Genomic DNA, 18,667 nt, shown 5'->3' on the forward strand with positions numbered 1-18,667 from the left:
AAAACTTTAGCGAGTGCCAAGCCAGGACCCAGGGGGACCGCAGAGGTGATGTTTGCAGAGCATCAGTGGGTGCCAACCTAGGGTCCTAGTGGGTCAGTAGGGGTGACGTTTGAAGAGTATCTGTGAGTGCCAAGCCAGGGACCCAGCAGGGAAGCGGGTGATGCTTGAGGAAGATACTGAGTGATAAAAGTGGGAAGCGCTCAGGGGATCCAGTGGCTATTGGATCTGAAGTCTAGCGAAAGACAAGTTCATTGAATGAAGATCCACAGTGAGTGATTGTGGAGTAAGCGTAAGACTGTGTTTTCAATAGTTGAATGCAACTCCTGTTAGTAACTGCTACAAGATTATTGCCATAGGATACAGCGGTCCTATATATACAGAAGCGGTGTCTGGCTGGCGGCCTTCCCCTGTATAACTATCTACCCTATAGAAGTCTTGGAGTATGCCAATTAGCATTGCATCTATGTAAGGGTAGCAATAGGAGGAAGGAGATGGACCGTCCCTGATTGTCTATAGGGCTCACCTGGAGCGGTGAAAATCTTCATCTATGTAAGGGTGTTCTGGCCCTAACCCTCTCTCCCCCAGTTCTGTCCAATAGACAATAAATCCATTTGCATTCAAAAAGTGACTGTCGCCCACCATTTCATCTTGCACTACACCCACTATGCCTTGTAACCCACTCTACACAAAAGGATGTCAGCTGTCTCTAAGAGCCCTTTCACACTGGAAACGCCAATAGCGGTAAAACACTGCGTTTTTACCGGGTTTTCAATTTATTTCAATGGAGAGGGGTGTTTTTGGAGCGCTATTTTTGTGTGAAAGGGCTCTTACTCTGGAGGTCACCATTGGGTCTCAGGGGCCCCAGGACCTGGCTACACATATTTTGAATAAATGTCCACACTGGGCCTGTAAATCCCAGCTTGGCCATCACCAGGATATAACCATTCAAAACTAATAATGGCAAATGCTTTTTCTGCTTCAAGAAAAATAACAGCCGTTTCTACGTTAGGGAAAAATAAATCCTGGACGGCCGCACACCGTAGAAGGCATCTTTATTAATAAGATAAAATTAACATCCAATGCAGTCAAATCATGTATAGGAAAAACAGGAGAACAGCTAATGCTTTTCACACCACATGTGGTGCTTAGCCATAGCTAAATAAATAATGTTTGATCGTGGGTATTTATGGGGAGATCTTGAAAAATTAACAACCAATCAAAATTGAATGTTCTTGAAGAGACCTCCCCACATAATCAAACCTTTTAAGCAGAGGTCCACACAAAAATGGAACCTCCGCTGGGGAGAGGGGCGCTGATACCCACCCACTTCCGGGCATAGATAGCCGCATTATCTGCGTGTATCTATGCCACGTCCGGCACCCCCCCTGCTGTCTTCTGGGAAACACACAGGTCCCAGAAGACGGTGGGGACCATTCAGAGCATGCATCGTGAGTCACGCATGCGCAGTAGGGAACCAGGAAGTGAAGCCACAAGGCTCCACTTTCTGATTCCCTTACCGAAGATGGCGGCGGCAGAATCTGAGAGACGAGCAGTAGATCGGCTTCGAGTGCCGACATCGCAGGCGTGCTGGAGAGGTAACTTATTTTAAAAGTCAACAGCTGCAGTATTTGTAGCTGCTGACTTTAAAAAATAAATCCAGTGAGACTAAAAAAAGGTTTGACAAGAAAAAAAAAAAAAAAAAAAAAAATATATATATATATTTGCTGTCTTCATGTGCCTCTTCCTTTAGAGTGTATTCATAAACTTGGGATGGGAATAATAATAGATAGTGACAAAAACAGATAAACCATAGTAGGCAATATATATCATCAGGGCCAGCCTTAGGTGTTCAGGCGCCCTGTGCGAGCTAATCCTGTGGCGCCCCCCCATCTTCACCCCTCACCCCCAAGACATTGTGCTGCCTGGTACCAAGAATGAAATGCTGCCCCCACCAAAATGCCCCAACATCCAGACAGAGGCTGCGGATATACAGTGGCCTTCTCCTCTGTCCACCATCAGGGCAGCGCTGACCTGTGGAGAGGTGAAAGGGGCACTGGAGGAGGACACAGCATACTGATGATGTGGAGGAGAAGTCATATGATGGTGGACTGTGGACAGAGCACATCAGTCTCTGTCCCTCCCCTGCATGCCATGGCCGCTTCACCCTCCAGGCTCCCAGTCCCAGCGCAGTCCTCCACTCACTTCATATCCCTCCCAGTTGTACTCCCCTCCTCCTCACCCCTGTTCGGAGTTGCATGGTCGGCTTGCAGCCATCTTTTTACGGACTTTCACGGACGGTTGGCAACACTGGCGTAAATTTTCCAGGTCAGTGGAGCAGGCAGAACAGGATGGCGGGCGGCAATTCACATTCTGCAAGCTGTGATGGCCGCACGGCGCCCCTGTTGCCCATGGCGCCCTGTGCGGCCGCACAGCTCGCACACCCCAAAGGCCGGCCCTGTATATCATAATACAGAATCTGATGTAGACAAAGTAAGATCATATTATGGTGTAGAGCTGGAACATCACTGGTGCTCCCAAATGGATTTCAATACCATAGAATATATGCACAATCCTAAAATATAAAAATTATCCTGTGGGAATATATATATATATATATATATATATATATATCTCATTATTCCGACAAAATCCCTACAATCAAGAAATGCAAATCTAATTGGATGCCATTTTAAATGTAAATTCTAAAGCACATGTTTATATATAATCTAATGAGAGAAAACACAAAAGCATAAACAGGCATTAAGAATGAAAAGAATATGTATATCGTGAGGGAAAAGATAAGAGAAAGAAGAGAGGAGAAAAGAGGGGAAAAAAAGGACCCTAATTTGCTAACAAAAAGATACAACAATATACATTTTTAAAGTGGTTGTAAAGCTTCACTTTTTTTTTATTAAATAACAAACATGTTATACTTACCTTCACTGTGCAGTTCGTTTTGCACAGAGTGGACCGATCCACGTCTTCTGGGGTCCCATGGCGGCTGTCTCGGCTCGTCCCTACATCAGCTGACCCCCTCTGGGAAGTGCTCTCCCAAGGGGGTTAGCTTGCGTGCACGCTCCCCAGTCCTGTATCTGGTGTCCATAAGCCGCCGACTACAGGACTCGGCCTTGACACCTGGCCCTTGTGTCATTGGAGTTGATTGACAGCAGCGCAAGCCAATAGCTGCGCTGTTATCAATCTATCCAATGAAGAGCCAAGAATACCGGGCTAAAATCAAGCGCGTTCTCGACGCAAGACTTTCGAGGGCTCAGATAAGTAAACAGGGGGGGGGGGGGCTGGGGGGCCTGGGTGCAAATAAGCTGCGCTACGCCGGCTTAAACATACGCCAAACTACGTGAATCTGGCTATTAAGCTGCATGTCTGTAACTGACATTCATGGACAAATGCAACAATTATGGATTTTACAAACTGTTTGTAAATTTACTGAAAATTGGCAACCCTGCAAGTTGTGTCCCATTTAGAATTAAAGTTTTTTTTTTTGTAATGCAATGTACAGAAAAGGACACCCCACCCTGGAATATGTCCTAACCGTGGTTGTTGTAGGAGTGAAGTGAGTGGAATTCCAGGTCTCCTTTTTTCCCTTGTTTTATGCCGAGGAGGATACCCAGTGACCATAGTTCTTCCTATAATCAGGATAGCCCGCTCTGTATAGTACAAGTGAGAACGTTTCGCATTTCTACTAGGTGTGTCCGCACGCTGCACACCGTAGAGCGTGAGGGGCGGAGTCTGGACACGTGGGTAAACTTGCATGGTGTCAGTGGTGGAAAGTTTGGAGTGAAGCCTGCTAGCTGTGTGTTGTCTCGGGGTTGGAAGTGTCGGTGCTGAGCGGAAAAACCGTAGAATAGCAGGGTGAGTGTGGAGGAGAGCATGGTGGTCGCTGTGTGCACAGCTGATGGCTGACACTTCCTGTTCCCGCCTGTGTGCTAGCAGTCGTGTCTTCTCTGTTACAAGATACGTAGTTGTCATTAAAGTCCAGGTTACCTGCATAGTCCCATTTTGGTGTTCTGCTGGTGAGGGCACAAAGGGGTGCCTCTTCCCTGCAATCGGGTGCACATAGACAGAGGGGCCCATTTGTAGTAGGTAACAGCAGAGCACGCAGTATTTGTGTCTTCTACAGCTGGGCTTGTCATCATGCTGTGTCCAGGATTTGTGTGTTCCATTGGTGCAGACGGGCCGCTATCAGCACCATGGAAAGGCATGGCTTCTATCCATACCATCTTGGCGAACCTAAATGACCCCTAACCCATAATCATGTCATAGTGCACTGTATCATGTCATGGGACCCAGAACATATCACATTGGCATGTACTCACTCCACACTGTGGAGTCCACAGCCTATCGAACAGCAAGGATATACACATGTGATATCACTCAGTAGATCCATATATTTTTCCAGGTGATAGTATAAACATTCAGTCATTAGCATCCCCTGTAATGTGAGAGCCCCCCCCTCCCTTTCAATCTGCCATCCCATCTAAAATGAGGTCTGTAATGTGAGGTCACCAGCATCTGCTGCAGTGCGAGTTGCTCTCGTTCATCTTCACATAGCTGATGAAGGGGTCCTGCGTGGCTCCAAAGACGTTGCTTTCTTCTCTAATTATGTGATCGCTGATTAAAGTTTTGGAGATCCTGGTGACATTACTTTCTTTGCTCTCATTCAGTCACCACTACCCCCCCCCCCCATAATGTGCCCCCCCATATTAAGTCACCAGTGTCCTCTGTAATGTGAGATCCCCCTTTATTCAGTCACCAGCATCCCCTGTAATGTGAGGAGGTCCCCCCCCCCGTATTCAGTCACCAGCATCCCCTGTAATGTGAGGAGGTCCCCCCCCCCCCCGTATTCAGTCACCAGCATCCCCTGTAATGTGAGGAGGTCCCCCCCCCTGTATTCGGTCACAGCATCCCCTGTAATGTGAGAAGGTTCCCCCCGTATTCAGTCACCAGCATCCCCTGTAATGTGAGGAGGTTCCCCCCCGTATTCAGTCACCAGCATCCCCTGTAATGTGAGGAGGTTCCCCCCGTATTCAGTCACCAGCATCCCCTGTAATGTGAGGAGGCCCCCCTGTATTCGGTCACCAGCATCCCCTGTAATGTGAGGAGGTTCCCCCCGTATTCAGTCACCAGCATCCCCTGTAATGTGAGGAGGCCCCTCTGTATTCGGTCACCAGCATCCCCTGTAATGTGAGGTCCCCCCCCCGTATTAAGTCAGCAGCATCCTCTGTAATGTGAGGAGGTCCCCCCCCCCCGTATTCAGTCACCAGCATCCCCTGTAATGTGAGGAGGTCCCCCCCCCTGTATTCGGTCACAGCATCCCCTGTAATGTGAGAAGGTTCCCCCCGTATTCAGTCACCAGCATCCCCTGTAATGTGAGGAGGTTCCCCCCGTATTCAGTCACCAGCATCCCCTGTAATGTGAGGAGGTCCCCCCCCCCTGTATTCGGTCACAGCATCCCCTGTAATGTGAGAAGGTTCCCCCCGTATTCAGTCACCAGCATCCCCTGTAATGTGAGGAGGTTCCCCCCGTATTCAGTCACCAGCATCCCCTGTAATGTGAGGAGGCCCCCCTGTATTCGGTCACCAGCATCCCCTGTAATGTGAGGTCCCCCCCCCGTATTAAGTCAGCAGCATCCTCTGTAATGTGAGGAGGTCCCCCCCCCCGTATTCAGTCAGCAGCATCCTCTGTAATGTAAGGAGCAGGGCTGTGGAGTCGGAGTCGAGGAGTCGGAGTCGAGGGAAATTTTGGGTACCTGGAGTCGGAGTCAGAGTCGGGAAACAATGCACCGACTCCGACTCCTACTAAATTTAGATTGGAATAAAAAAAAAAAAAAGCAAGTTTAAATGTCCCAATTCACAAAAAGTTATAATTAATGACTTCTCTACTGTAAGAATAAAGACCAATGCATGCAGTGCCTCACGTAACCGCAAAACGAACACGTTAAGTGACCGTGAAGAAGCATGCTTTTCATGTGCTTCGCTATATGGCACGCAACGCACAATTAGGAGCTGCAATACTTATACTTTCCATAGTGTTGTGTTCTGCTTTTACAGGGAACGCATGTTAGAGAACCAGTAAGTGTCCAAATAAAAAAATTCCAACAGGAGTTTTATAAAGCACTAAAAGAGGTTGAAAAGTATGATCGCTCATCAAAACTTACTGTTGAAGGAGCCATCCTTGTTTATCCAGAGATCGTTAGTGATGTGGCCAGAATAGTTACTGCAATGCCACCCACCCAAGTCAGTGTCGAAAGATTATTTTCAGCCCTAAAAATAATAGTCTGACTTAAGAGCCTCTATGAAAGAGGATCTGGCAGAGGCAAGTCTCTTCCTTAGAACTCTACATTGAATTGATTTGCATTTGCTAAGCCTATAACTACATTTCAAGATTAATATAAACCATTTCTAGGTTTTACAGATTTTGTTTTTGGTTCATTATAGATAAGCTTTGTTTTTGTTCTAAAACAACCAAATAATGTGGTTTGTATTTTTGAACTGGTAAAGATCCTGTTCCTGATGTTTATGCCTGCTGCTACTATCCAGTCACTTGATTGTTTTCATTGTGTTTGTCTTTTGCTTAAACTGTGCAATACAGTAGACTGTTGGCTTCCCAGCCAGTAGTCCTGTGGTAGGTTGCGTTTCTTTCACTCAAGGAATGTATAAAATACATTCGCATATTAATACAGAGGAGTCGGGGAGTCGGAAGTACATAAAACTGAGGAGTCGGAACATTTATCTACCGACTCCACAGCCCTGGTAAGGAGGTTCCCCCCCCCCCTTATTCAGTCAGCAGCATCCTCTGTAATGTAAGGAGGTTCCCCCCCCCCCGTATTCAGTCACCAGCATCCCCTGTAATGTGAGTAGGTCCCCCATGTAGTCAGTCACCAGTATCCCCTGTAATGTGAGGAGGCCCCCCCATATTTGGTCACCAGTATCCCCTGTAATGCGACAAGGCCCCCCCCCCCCGTATTCGGTCACAGCATCCCCTGTAATGTGAGGAGGCCCCCCCCCCGTATTCAGTCACCGGCATCCCCTGTAATGTGAGGAGGTCCCCCCCCCCCATATTAAGTCACCTGCATCTGCTTTAATGTTGGGTCCGCTGGATAGCGAGCGGACAAAGAAATACATGTAGAGCCAGCCACTTCATATGGAGAGTTTAATTGTACTGCTTATTTTTTAGGCCCCTTTCACACAGGGCAGACTCCATAATACTGGTCCTCGCTGAGATGACAGGTCCATGTCCACTCTCCATAGTTCGCTGTTCTCTGTGTAGTGGTCAGATGGAAAATGGACAGTGTGGTCCTTTTCCATCCAACTGTCATCCGATCTGCCGGATGGATGGGGAATACATCTTTCTGTTTTTGGCATGCAGGATCGAATCCATGCCGGCAGGTGTCAGTGGACACGTCCGCTGACATCTGCCGCTCCATAGAGAACAATGGTTGGTCCGATTAGGTCTACCCGTAAAATTGACAGGCAGACCTGATTAGACCACCTGTGTGAAACCAGCCTTACCAGTCAAGTCAGATGCTGGCCATCAGTCGGAGACATCTAGTGTCCGAAAACAAGTACTGCAAGGGATATCCTTGGATTAAAGGTGAATATTGCAGCAAAAGCCATTTTTTTTTCTTTAACCACTTTAATACAGGGCACTCCCTGCCCCCCCCCTCCTTCCTGCCCAGGCCAATTTTCAGCAGTCCATGCAAAATCCAGGCAGTCTGTTAAGTTTGTAACAACATTAAAGGGGTTGTAAAGGTTCCATTTTTATTTTCTAAATGGGTTCCTTTAAGCTAATGCATTGTTGGTTCACTTACCATTTCCTTTAATTTCCCTTCTAAATGTTTTTTTTCTTTGTCTGAATTTTTCACTTCCTGTTTCTTCTCAGTAAGCTTGCCCCCGTCACCCCCTCTGGGTTAGTCAGCCAGAACAGCTTACCGAGGAGGAACAGGAAGTGAGACATTCAGACAAAGGGGAAAACAAAAACATTTAGAAGGGAAATCAAATTAAAAGGTTAGTGAACCAACAATACACTAGCTTAAAGGAACCTATTTAGAAAATAAAAAACTAACCTTGAAAACCCCTTTTAACATTGTAACCCCCAAACATTATTAGAGGTTGACGGATATATCGGCTGATTTTTGGCACTTTTTAATTAATCGGCATCGGCTGATTGTGCTGAAAAAAAAGCCGATTTAAAACTTCAGCTCGACTTGCAAATAGCTTCTGTATCATAGAAATCTATGAAAGTTGCCTGAAGTTTCTTGTGGAGCGACTTGTCTCTGGGCAGCCTGCCAAGTGTGAGAAAATATACAACGTTTCTACTCAGTTTATCCATTTAAAGACTAAGGCCCTTTTCACACTACAAAATAAATCCGTTTTAATAATCCGTTTTAAAATCCGTCAGATAATGTTAAAAAACGGAAGTTATACGTCCTTTATAAAATATCATTAAAGTCTATGGGATTTTTTTATGTTCCGTAAAGATCCGTAATAGTCCGTTATAACATACGGACGTTAGTTATAACGGAATATGTGACGGGTCTTGCACTATTTTTTGTAAATTATTTGTCCGTTGCAAGTAACGGATATATTAACGTCCGTTATATTTTAACATTGAAGTCTATGGCACATGGACGTTAGTAAATGTCTCCGTAAATGTCCGTTATGTTAACGGACGTTAATTTTACTGAGCATGGATATTCAGGGGAACCCCGCTGTCAATTTGAAACAAAAATGACGTGCGGTTCCCGGTAAATATCCATAACCAGACCCTTCAGGTCTGGTATGGATATTCAGGGGAACCCCGCCGTCAATTTAAAACAAAAATGACGTGCGGTTCCCCCTAAATATCCATAACCAGACCCATTATCCGAGCACGTTGACCTGGCCGGCCGCAGAAAAGAGGGGGGGACAGAGTGCGGCCCCCCCTCTCTCCTGAACCGCACCAGGCCACATGCCCTCAACATGGGGAGGATGTCCCCATGTTGATGGGGACAAGGGTCTCATCCCCACAACCCTTGCCCGGTGGTTGTGGGGGTATGCGGGCGGGAGGTTTATCAGAATCTGGAAGACCCCTTTAACAAAGGGGACCCCCAGATCCTGACCCCCCCCTGTGTGAAATGGTAATGGGGTACACTGTACCTCTACCATTTCACGAAGGAAGTAAAAAGTATTGTAAAAAAAACACACTGACACAAAAGCTTCCTGCGTTGTCCTGATCCTGCGACGGGTGCGGGTGATCTCCCGCGATGAGAAGATCCAGCGTCGGGTGATCTCCGCTCCGGCGATGTGAAGATCCATCCATCCGGCGCAGCAGCATCCCGGACCTCCTCTCACCGCTGGGCACAGCCCAGCGAATGAGCGGCTGAAGCTGTGACATTTCTTATATAGAGGAGGCAGAGCCACCCGTCACGTGACCCCGCCCCCTCTGACGTACCTCTGCTACATCACTGGGTAAGCCCGAGAAGAGAAAAGGTCTTTCCTCTTCTTGGTCTTCCCCAGTGACGTAGCAGAGGTACGTCAGAGGGGGCAGGGTCACGTGACGGGTGGCTCTGCCTCCTCTATATAAGAAATGTCACTGCTTCAGCCACTCATTCGCTGGGCTGTGCCCAGCGGTGAGAGGAGGTCCGGGATGCTGCTGCGCCGGATGGATGGATCTTCACATCGCCGGAGCGGAGATCACCCGACGCTGGATCTTCTCATCGCGGGAGATCACCCGCACCCGTCGCAGGATCAGGACAACGCTGGAAGCCGGGAACGAGTGGATTTTTCAGCGCTGGAGTTTTTTTTTTTTTTAATAAAGGACTTTATTCTTTTGTGTCAGTGTGTTTTTTTACAATACTTTTTACTTCCTTCGTGAAATGGTAGAGGTACAGTGTACCCCATTACCATTTCACACAGGGGGGGGGTCAGGATCTGGGGGTCCCCTTTGTTAAAGGGGTCTTCCAGATTCTGATAAACCTCCCGCCCGCATACCCCCACAACCACCGGGCAAGGGTTGTGGGGATGAGACCCTTGTCCCCATCAACATGGGGACATCCTCCCCATGTTGAGGGCATGTGGCCTGGTGCGGTTCAGGAGAGAGGGGGGGCCGCACTCTGTCCCCCCCTCTTTTCTGCGGCCGGCCAGGTCAACGTGCTCGGATAATGGGTCTGGTTATGGATATTTAGGGGGAACCGCACGTCATTTTTGTTTTAAATTGACGGCGGGGTTCCCCTGAATTTCCATACCAGACCTGAAGGGTCTGGTTATGGATATTTACCGGGAACCGCACGTCATTTTTGTTTTAAATTGACGGTGGGGTTCCCCTGAATATCCATGCGACTTCTGGAGCTGGACTTCAAGAAAGGGTGAAATGTTTTTATTAACGGACGTTAGAAAGGAATGATATAACGGATGTATACGGATATATACGGATAAACATTATCCGTTTTCAATAAAGGAAGAATGGTAAAATATTTATCCGTATGTATCCGTTATTAAATCCGTTAATAAACGTCCGTTAATAGGTGTAATACGGATATTATAAAACGGACATACAATCCATAGTGTGAAAGAAGCCTAAATCTTTTCTGGCACTTGTTGCTTACAAGTAAAAATCCTGTATTTTCTGCTAGAAAATCACTTGGAACCCCCAAATATATATATCCTAGTTAATTAACGCAATTTTTGGGGAAAAAAATACACATTAATGAATAAAAAAAAAAAAGTAAAGTTAGCCCCCCTTTTTTTTTTTTTTTTGGTCCAAAAGTTTTTATTACCTGTTTTTGTGCCCGATTCCCTTACCAAAGATGGTGGGGGCAGCACCCAAGAGCTGAGTGAGAGATTGGGTTCGGGTGTCGACATCGTAAGTGTCCATGTATTAAAAGTCAACAGCTACAGTATTTTTAACTGCTGACTTTTTTTTATTATTTTTCTTTTTTTGCCGGATCTCCACCGCTTTCACACTGGAGCGGGCAGGCGTTGACGGTAAAACGCCACTATTTTTAGTGGCGCTTTACCATAATTTTAGCGCCGCTATTTGGCTGCTAGCGGGGCGCATAACCCAGTTGGCGGCCGATGAAGAGGTTAAATGCGCCTGTGTAGCACCGCTGCAGAAGTGCCTTGGGAGCAGTGCCCATTCATTTCAATGGGCAGGAGTGGTGGAGGAGCGGTATACACTGCTCCAAAGATGCTGCTTGCAGGACTTTTTTTTTTTAACGTCCTGCCAGCGCAATGCCTCAGTGTGAAAGCACTCGGGCGCTCACACTGAGACTGCAGGGGAGCCGTTTTGCAGGCACTTTACAGGTGCTATTTTTAGCCCAAAAGCGCCTAAAAAACACCCCAGTTTGAAAGGGATCCAACTGTTAGATTTTATGAGATGAAGGGGGGGAGGGGAATCGGCATCATATATCGGCCACTGCAATTTCTAAATATCGGCATCGGACATGGACAAACCCATATCGGTCGACCTCTAAACATTATATATATATTTTAGCAAAGACCCCAAGGAATAAAATGGCAATTGCTGCAGTATTACATTTTTTGAGGAAAAATTACACTTTAATGAATGAAAAAAACAAAAACGAAATGGTAAAGTTTGCGCAATTTTTTTTTTTTATGTGAAATATGTTACACCGCGAGAATCGTGATCTGTCTTCTAAGCCAAAAAAAATTGTGATTCTCATTTTAGCCAGAATCGTGCAGCTCTTCTTCTTTTTTTTTTTTTTTTTTTTTTTTTTACTCTTTGCTAATCTCAGATCAAATCTGATGAGTTTACTAAAGTCACAAAAATTTTCGTACGACAGAATAAAAATTTGGAAAAGTGATTTCATGTGTTGTAATGCATCTGTATTGCATTTTCGAATAACAGCTGTACTGATTATTGATACAAAAAAATCACTGGCGCTCAATGGGAAATAACTAATATCCCATGAAATACTAAAACCCTCGTATGGGCTGAGAACAGTCCGTGCTGCAGAGATCCGGATACCCTGAAGTACCACAAATACACAAATACACCAAAAAGGAAAACTCTGCGCTCCTGAAAGTTCACCAATTATAAATCCACTTAATGTTTGTGAAGAAAAAAACATACATTAACACTTTAATTTTCGGAAGATCCAGTCCTTTATATGGTTAAAAAAGGGAAAGTTTCCACAATGTACACAATATAATAAAAAAAAAAAGTATAAAAAAAAAACTTTCCAAATGTCTGCATCAGACCAGCACCCTCTTCAGACTTCAAATGGTTAAAGCTTGCGGTTTTAGTTTGTGGGCTGTCTAGCAAGACATCATTAGTGCAAATGGTGAGCACAGTACATTACCCAGCCAGATGTACACATCGATCGAATGTCCTTCTCCTGGCTGATGTAACAATGTCCTAAGCTCTCTCCTATGCGGGTCTGGAAGCTTCACAGACCCGATAAATGTGACTGCTGGAGACACAGGGTGGATCAGCCTATCAGAAAGGACGCTCTCCCTGGGTGAACATGCAAGCGTCCCACGTCTGAGACACTGTTTCAGTAAACCAGCTGTACTGCAGGGAGAAGTTTAGGCGCCCTCCAGTGGGCAAATTGCAGTATGCACTTGTTGAAAAATCAACAGTGTTGCATGGCGATTAAAATAATCGGATATAAAAGTTCTTATGCATGAATAGGATCTTCCATCATAAAAGGGGGATATTAAGAGGGGTCCTAGACGACGCGTTTCGCCCTTACAAGAGCTTTGTCACAGTCAATAGGACCTAGGTATAAAGTTTAATTAAATGGACTAAGATAGGGGGGGGGAATTTGAGGAAGGGGAGGAGAAGGGGAGGTGTACCAAACCGAGAGATTTAACCCTTTGGACATCCAAAAAGACAAACAGACAAATAAATCACATATATATTGCAAGAGAATTATTTTTTAAAAAATATATTGCAAGAGAATTCGTTTTTAAAAAAAAAACATATAAGCATATCATAAATTACTAAAAGATAAACAGCAGTTTTTTTGTGTCTTAACTGGTCACTAGATCTCATTATAACAAATCTATATTGTTGCAACATAATATCCACAATAGGTTGTATGGGCACTCTATCCAAATGGTGCCCTCTAGTGGTAATTCATAAAAACTATATTCTAAAAATTTTTATAGAATATAGAATAAAAAGCTATATATAAAATAGGAAGAGTTAGATAAGAACGTTAACTTCAATTTCCTCATTTAACCCCTTAGGTGCCAAGCTGTCGAACTTATGTATCCAGAAGACCTCCCTTCTGCAAAGAAGGGAGAATCTTTCATTGGTAGTCAGAGTTCCTTTCGGAATGTGCTCAATTACAAAAACTTCAAGATATTTAAAATCCCTGTTGTGACAACGATCAAAGTGCCGAGGAACGCTGTGTTCAGTACAGCCCTTTTTAATCAGGCGACGATGATCGCCGATTCGGGCGCGTAGAGCTCTGATAGTTCTGCCAACATAGAAAAGACCACAGGCACACCGTAGGACATAAATAACAAATTCTGTAGAACATGTCACAAAATGTTTGATACCAAATGATTTTCCAGGAGATAGATGAATCTTCTCTGTGCCATGGGAAATGAATTGGCATGTCAAGCATGCCCGTTTTTTGCACTGAAAGATCCCCTTACGGTCATTAAAATAGCTTCTAATATCTAATGGAGAACCTGATGGTTTCTTCTGAATTTTACTAGGGGCTAAGATATTTTTGAGTGTACGAGCCCTCCGAAAAGTAACCTGCGGGGATGGCTGGAAGTATAGGAGCCAATCTTTGGTCTAAGTGAAGTATTTTAAAATGTTTCTTTATAATATTGGCAACTGATTTGTAACAATCATTGTATGTAGTAACAAATCTAGTGGTATATTCACTAACCCGTTGTTCTTTGGTTGTTACCGTCTCAGGGGGTTTCAGAAAAAAAGAAAAGGCCTCATTGACTAACTTTTCAGGATAGCCCTTCTCTTCAAATTTCTTCTGCATTAGGATGCTCTGTTCAATATATTCATCATCCCGAGTACAATTCCTTTTGAGTCTATTGAATTGTCCTTTTGGAATATTCTTCTTCCACACAGGATGATGGCAACTGTCATAGTGCAGATATGAGTTACCATTAGTTGGTTTGTTATGATTCTTGGTAATTATTTTATCTTGTTCATGTGTTACCACTAGATCCAAGAAGACTATTTCAAGGGGATCTATTACATATGTAAAGGATAAGTTGAAAGTATTGGAATTACAATACGAGACAAAGGAGAGAAAAGTCTCCATTGTCCCACTCCAAATGAGGATCACATCATCAATGTAACGTCCAAAATAAACTATAAATTCAGCATAGGGATTGTTTTGCCAAATATATATGTCTTCCCATTGGCCCATGGTTAGATTGGCATATACAGGTGCATAATTAGCTCCCATCGCCGTCCCCTTTAATTGTAAATAAAACTGCTCACAGAACGTAAAATAATTGTGTTTGAGACAGAACTCCACTGCCTCCAATAAAAACTGGGACTGTAAAGAATTAAAATCTCCACTCTTGTTTAGAAAATATTGGACAGCTCTAGTTCCCACTTCGTGCGGAATAGAGGTATATAACGATGCCACGTCCAGAGATGCCCAAAAGTATCCTGGTTCCCATTTGTAATGTTGGAGGGCGTCTATCACTTCTTTTGAATCTTTTATGTATGACGGCAATTGGAGAACCAGAGGTTGTAACATATGGTCGATATACATTGAAAGGCCATTAAGGAAGCTGTTCGTGCTGGCTATAATAGGGCGGCCTGGAGGATCTACAAGAGATTTGTGAATTTTCGGTAAAAAATAAAAATGGGGGGTACTACATTCAAAGGGGAGGAAAAACTGCCTTTCTCTTTTCGTGAGCACACCACTTTCCCACGCTGTATAAATCAGCGTTTTCAGTAGCTGTTGGTATTCGGGGAGAGGGTCTTTAGACAGTTTAAGGTAAGTGTCAGTATCCGCTAGAAGACGGCTGGCTTCTTTCAGATAATCTACCTTATTTTGGATCACTATGCTGCCCCCTTTGTCCGCCTGTTTAATAATAAGGTCAGCATTATTCTTTAAAACTTTAAGAGCTTGATTCTCCTCAAATGATAAATTCAAATGTTTTGTATTTTTTGGTTTTTCACACAACGACCAGATCTTTGTAGACCGCTTGATAGTAGGTCTCGATGTACGGCCCTTTAGAGGAACTGGGGTAAAATGTAGATTTGGGTTTAAAAGTGGTGGTTAGCATAGGGGGCTCCACCTGTGATATGGCGACGGAGGAAGAGGTACTACAAATCCTCGAGGACCTATGGCAGGATGGTCACGTAGAGGGGGATGTCGCCATATCACAGGTGGAGCCCCCTATGCTAACCACCACTTTTAAACCCAAATCTACATTTTACCCCAGTTCCTCTAAAGGGCCGTACATCGAGACCTACTATCAAGCGGTCTACAAAGATCTGGTCGTTTTGTGTGAAAAACCAAAAAATACAAAACATTTGAATTTATCATTTGAGGAGAATCAAGCTCTTAAAGTTTTAAAGAATAATGCTGACCTTATTATTAAACAGGCGGACAAAGGGGGCAGCATAGTGATCCAAAATAAGGTAGATTATCTGAAAGAAGCCAGCCGTCTTCTAGCGGATACTGACACTTACCTTAAACTGTCTAAAGACCCTCTCCCCGAATACCAACAGCTACTGAAAACGCTGATTTATACAGCGTGGGAAAGTGGTGTGCTCACGAAAAGAGAAAGGCAGTTTTTCCTCCCCTTTGAATGTAGTACCCCCCATTTTTATTTTTTACCGAAAATTCACAAATCTCTTGTAGATCCTCCAGGCCGCCCTATTATAGCCAGCACGAACAGCTTCCTTAATGGCCTTTCAATGTATATCGACCATATGTTACAACCTCTGGTTCTCCAATTGCCGTCATACATAAAAGATTCAAAAGAAGTGATAGACGCCCTCCAACATTACAAATGGGAACCAGGATACTTTTGGGCATCTCTGGACGTGGCATCGTTATATACCTCTATTCCGCACGAAGTGGGAACTAGAGCTGTCCAATATTTTCTAAACAAGAGTGGAGATTTTAATTCTTTACAGTCCCAGTTTTTATTGGAGGCAGTGGAGTTCTGTCTCAAACACAATTATTTTACGTTCTGTGAGCAGTTTTATTTACAATTAAAGGGGACGGCGATGGGAGCTAATTATGCACCTGTATATGCCAATCTAACCATGGGCCAATGGGAAGACATATATATTTGGCAAAACAATCCCTATGCTGAATTTATAGTTTATTTTGGACGTTACATTGATGATGTGATCCTCATTTGGAGTGGGACAATGGAGACTTTTCTCTCCTTTGTCTCGTATTGTAATTCCAATACTTTCAACTTATCCTTTACATATGTAATAGATCCCCTTGAAATAGTCTTCTTGGATCTAGTGGTAACACATGAACAAGATAAAATAATTACCAAGAATCATAACAAACCAACTAATGGTAACTCATATCTGCACTATGACAGTTGCCATCATCCTGTGTGGAAGAAGAATATTCCAAAAGGACAATTCAATAGACTCAAAAGGAATTGTACTCGGGATGATGAATATATTGAACAGAGCATCCTAATGCAGAAGAAATTTGAAGAGAAGGGCTATCCTGAAAAGTTAGTCAATGAGGCCTTTTCTTTTTTTCTGAAACCCCCTGAGACGGTAACAACCAAAGAACAACGGGTTAGTGAATATACCACTAGATTTGTTACTACATACAATGATTGTTACAAATCAGTTGCCAATATTATAAAGAAACATTTTAAAATACTTCACTTAGACCAAAGATTGGCTCCTATACTTCCAGCCATCCCGCAGGTTACTTTTCGGAGGGCTCGTACACTCAAAAATATCTTAGCCCCTAGTAAAATTCAGAAGAAACCATCAGGTTCTCCATTAGATATTAGAAGCTATTTTAATGACCGTAAGGGGATCTTTCAGTGCAAAAAACGGGCATGCTTGACATGCCAATTCATTTCCCATGGCACAGAGAAGATTCATCTATCTCCTGGAAAATCATTTGGTATCAAACATTTTGTGACATGTTCTACAGAATTTGTTATTTATGTCCTACGGTGTGCCTGTGGTCTTTTCTATGTTGGCAGAACTATCAGAGCTCTACGCGCCCGAATCGGCGATCATCGTCGCCTGATTAAAAAGGGCTGTACTGAACACAGCGTTCCTCGGCACTTTGATCGTTGTCACAACAGGGATTTTAAATATCTTGAAGTTTTTGTAATTGAGCACATTCCGAAAGGAACTCTGACTACCAATGAAAGATTCTCCCTTCTTTGCAGAAGGGAGGTCTTCTGGATACATAAGTTCGACAGCTTGGCACCTAAGGGGTTAAATGAGGAAATTGAAGTTAACGTTCTTATCTAACTCTTCCTATTTTATATATAGCTTTTTATTCTATATTCTATAAAAATTTTTAGAATATAGTTTTTATGAATTACCACTAGAGGGCACCATTTGGATAGAGTGCCCATACAACCTATTGTGGATATTATGTTGCAACAATATAGATTTGTTATAATGAGATCTAGTGACCAGTTAAGACACAAAAAAACTGCTGTTTATCTTTTAGTAATTTATGATATGCTTATATGTTTTTTTTTTTAAAAACGAATTCTCTTGCAATATATTTTTTAAAAAATAATTCTCTTGCAATATATATGTGATTTATTTGTCTGTTTGTCTTTTTGGATGTCCAAAGGGTTAAATCTCTCGGTTTGGTACACCTCCCCTTCTCCTCCCCTTCCTCAAATTCCCCCCCCTATCTTAGTCTATTTAATTAAACTTTATACCTAGGTCCTATTGACTGTGACAAAGCTCTTGTAAGGGCGAAACGCGTCGTCTAGGACCCCTCTTAATATCCCCCTTTTATGATGGAAGATCCTATTCATGCATAAGAACTTTTATATCCGATTATTTTAATCGCCATGCAACACTGTTGATTTTTCAACAAGTGCATACTGCAATTTGCCCACTGGAGGGCGCCTAAACTTCTCCCTGCAGTACAGCTGGTTTACTGAAACAGTGTCTCAGACGTGGGACGCTTGCATGTTCACCCAGGGAGAGCGTCCTTTCTGATAGGCTGATCCACCCTGTGTCTCCAGCAGTCACATTTATCGGGTCTGTGAAGCTTCCAGACCCGCATAGGAGAGAGCTTAGGACATTGTTACATCAGCCAGGAGAAGGACATTCGATCGATGTGTACATCTGGCTGGGTAATGTACTGTGCTCACCATTTGCACTAATGATGTCTTGCTAGACAGCCCACAAACTAAAACCGCAAGCTTTAACCATTTGAAGTCTGAAGAGGGTGCTGGTCTGATGCAGACATTTGGAAAGTTTTTTTTATACTTTTTTTATTATATTGTGTACATTGTGGAAACTTTCCCTTTTTTAACCATATAAAGGACTGGATCTTCCGAAAATTAAAGTGTTAATGTATGTTTTTTTCTTCACAAACATTAAGTGGATTTATAATTGGTGAACTTTCAGGAGCGCAGAGTTTTCCTTTTTGGTGTATAGCTGTACTGATTAAATGAATTAAATGAAAATTGTACGATCTGACGTCGTACAATTTTTTTTCCGTGCATGTCCGATCAAA

The 18,667-nt window shown here is 43.6% G+C and overlaps 1 protein-coding gene across 3 annotated transcripts in view; it reads left to right on the top strand.

The window, feature by feature from the left end:
* The first annotated feature begins 3,699 nt into the window (after positions 1 to 3,699).
* Positions 3,700 to 18,667, top strand: part of CDKAL1 (CDK5 regulatory subunit associated protein 1 like 1) — a 947,145-nt gene continuing 932,177 nt past the window's right edge. Inside the window, exon 1 of one of the 3 annotated variants that reach the window (XM_040353783.1) lies at positions 3,700 to 3,755. The gene's annotated coding sequence lies outside the window, so the exon portion shown is untranslated. Of the gene's footprint in view, positions 3,871 to 18,667 lie in introns of all 3 variants that reach the window. The other 2 variants (XM_040353784.1, XM_040353785.1) reach the window with 2 other exon arrangements.

Source organism: Rana temporaria, chromosome 5, assembly GCF_905171775.1.
Source record: "Rana temporaria chromosome 5, aRanTem1.1, whole genome shotgun sequence".
Classification (NCBI taxonomy): Eukaryota; Metazoa; Chordata; class Amphibia; order Anura; family Ranidae; genus Rana; species Rana temporaria.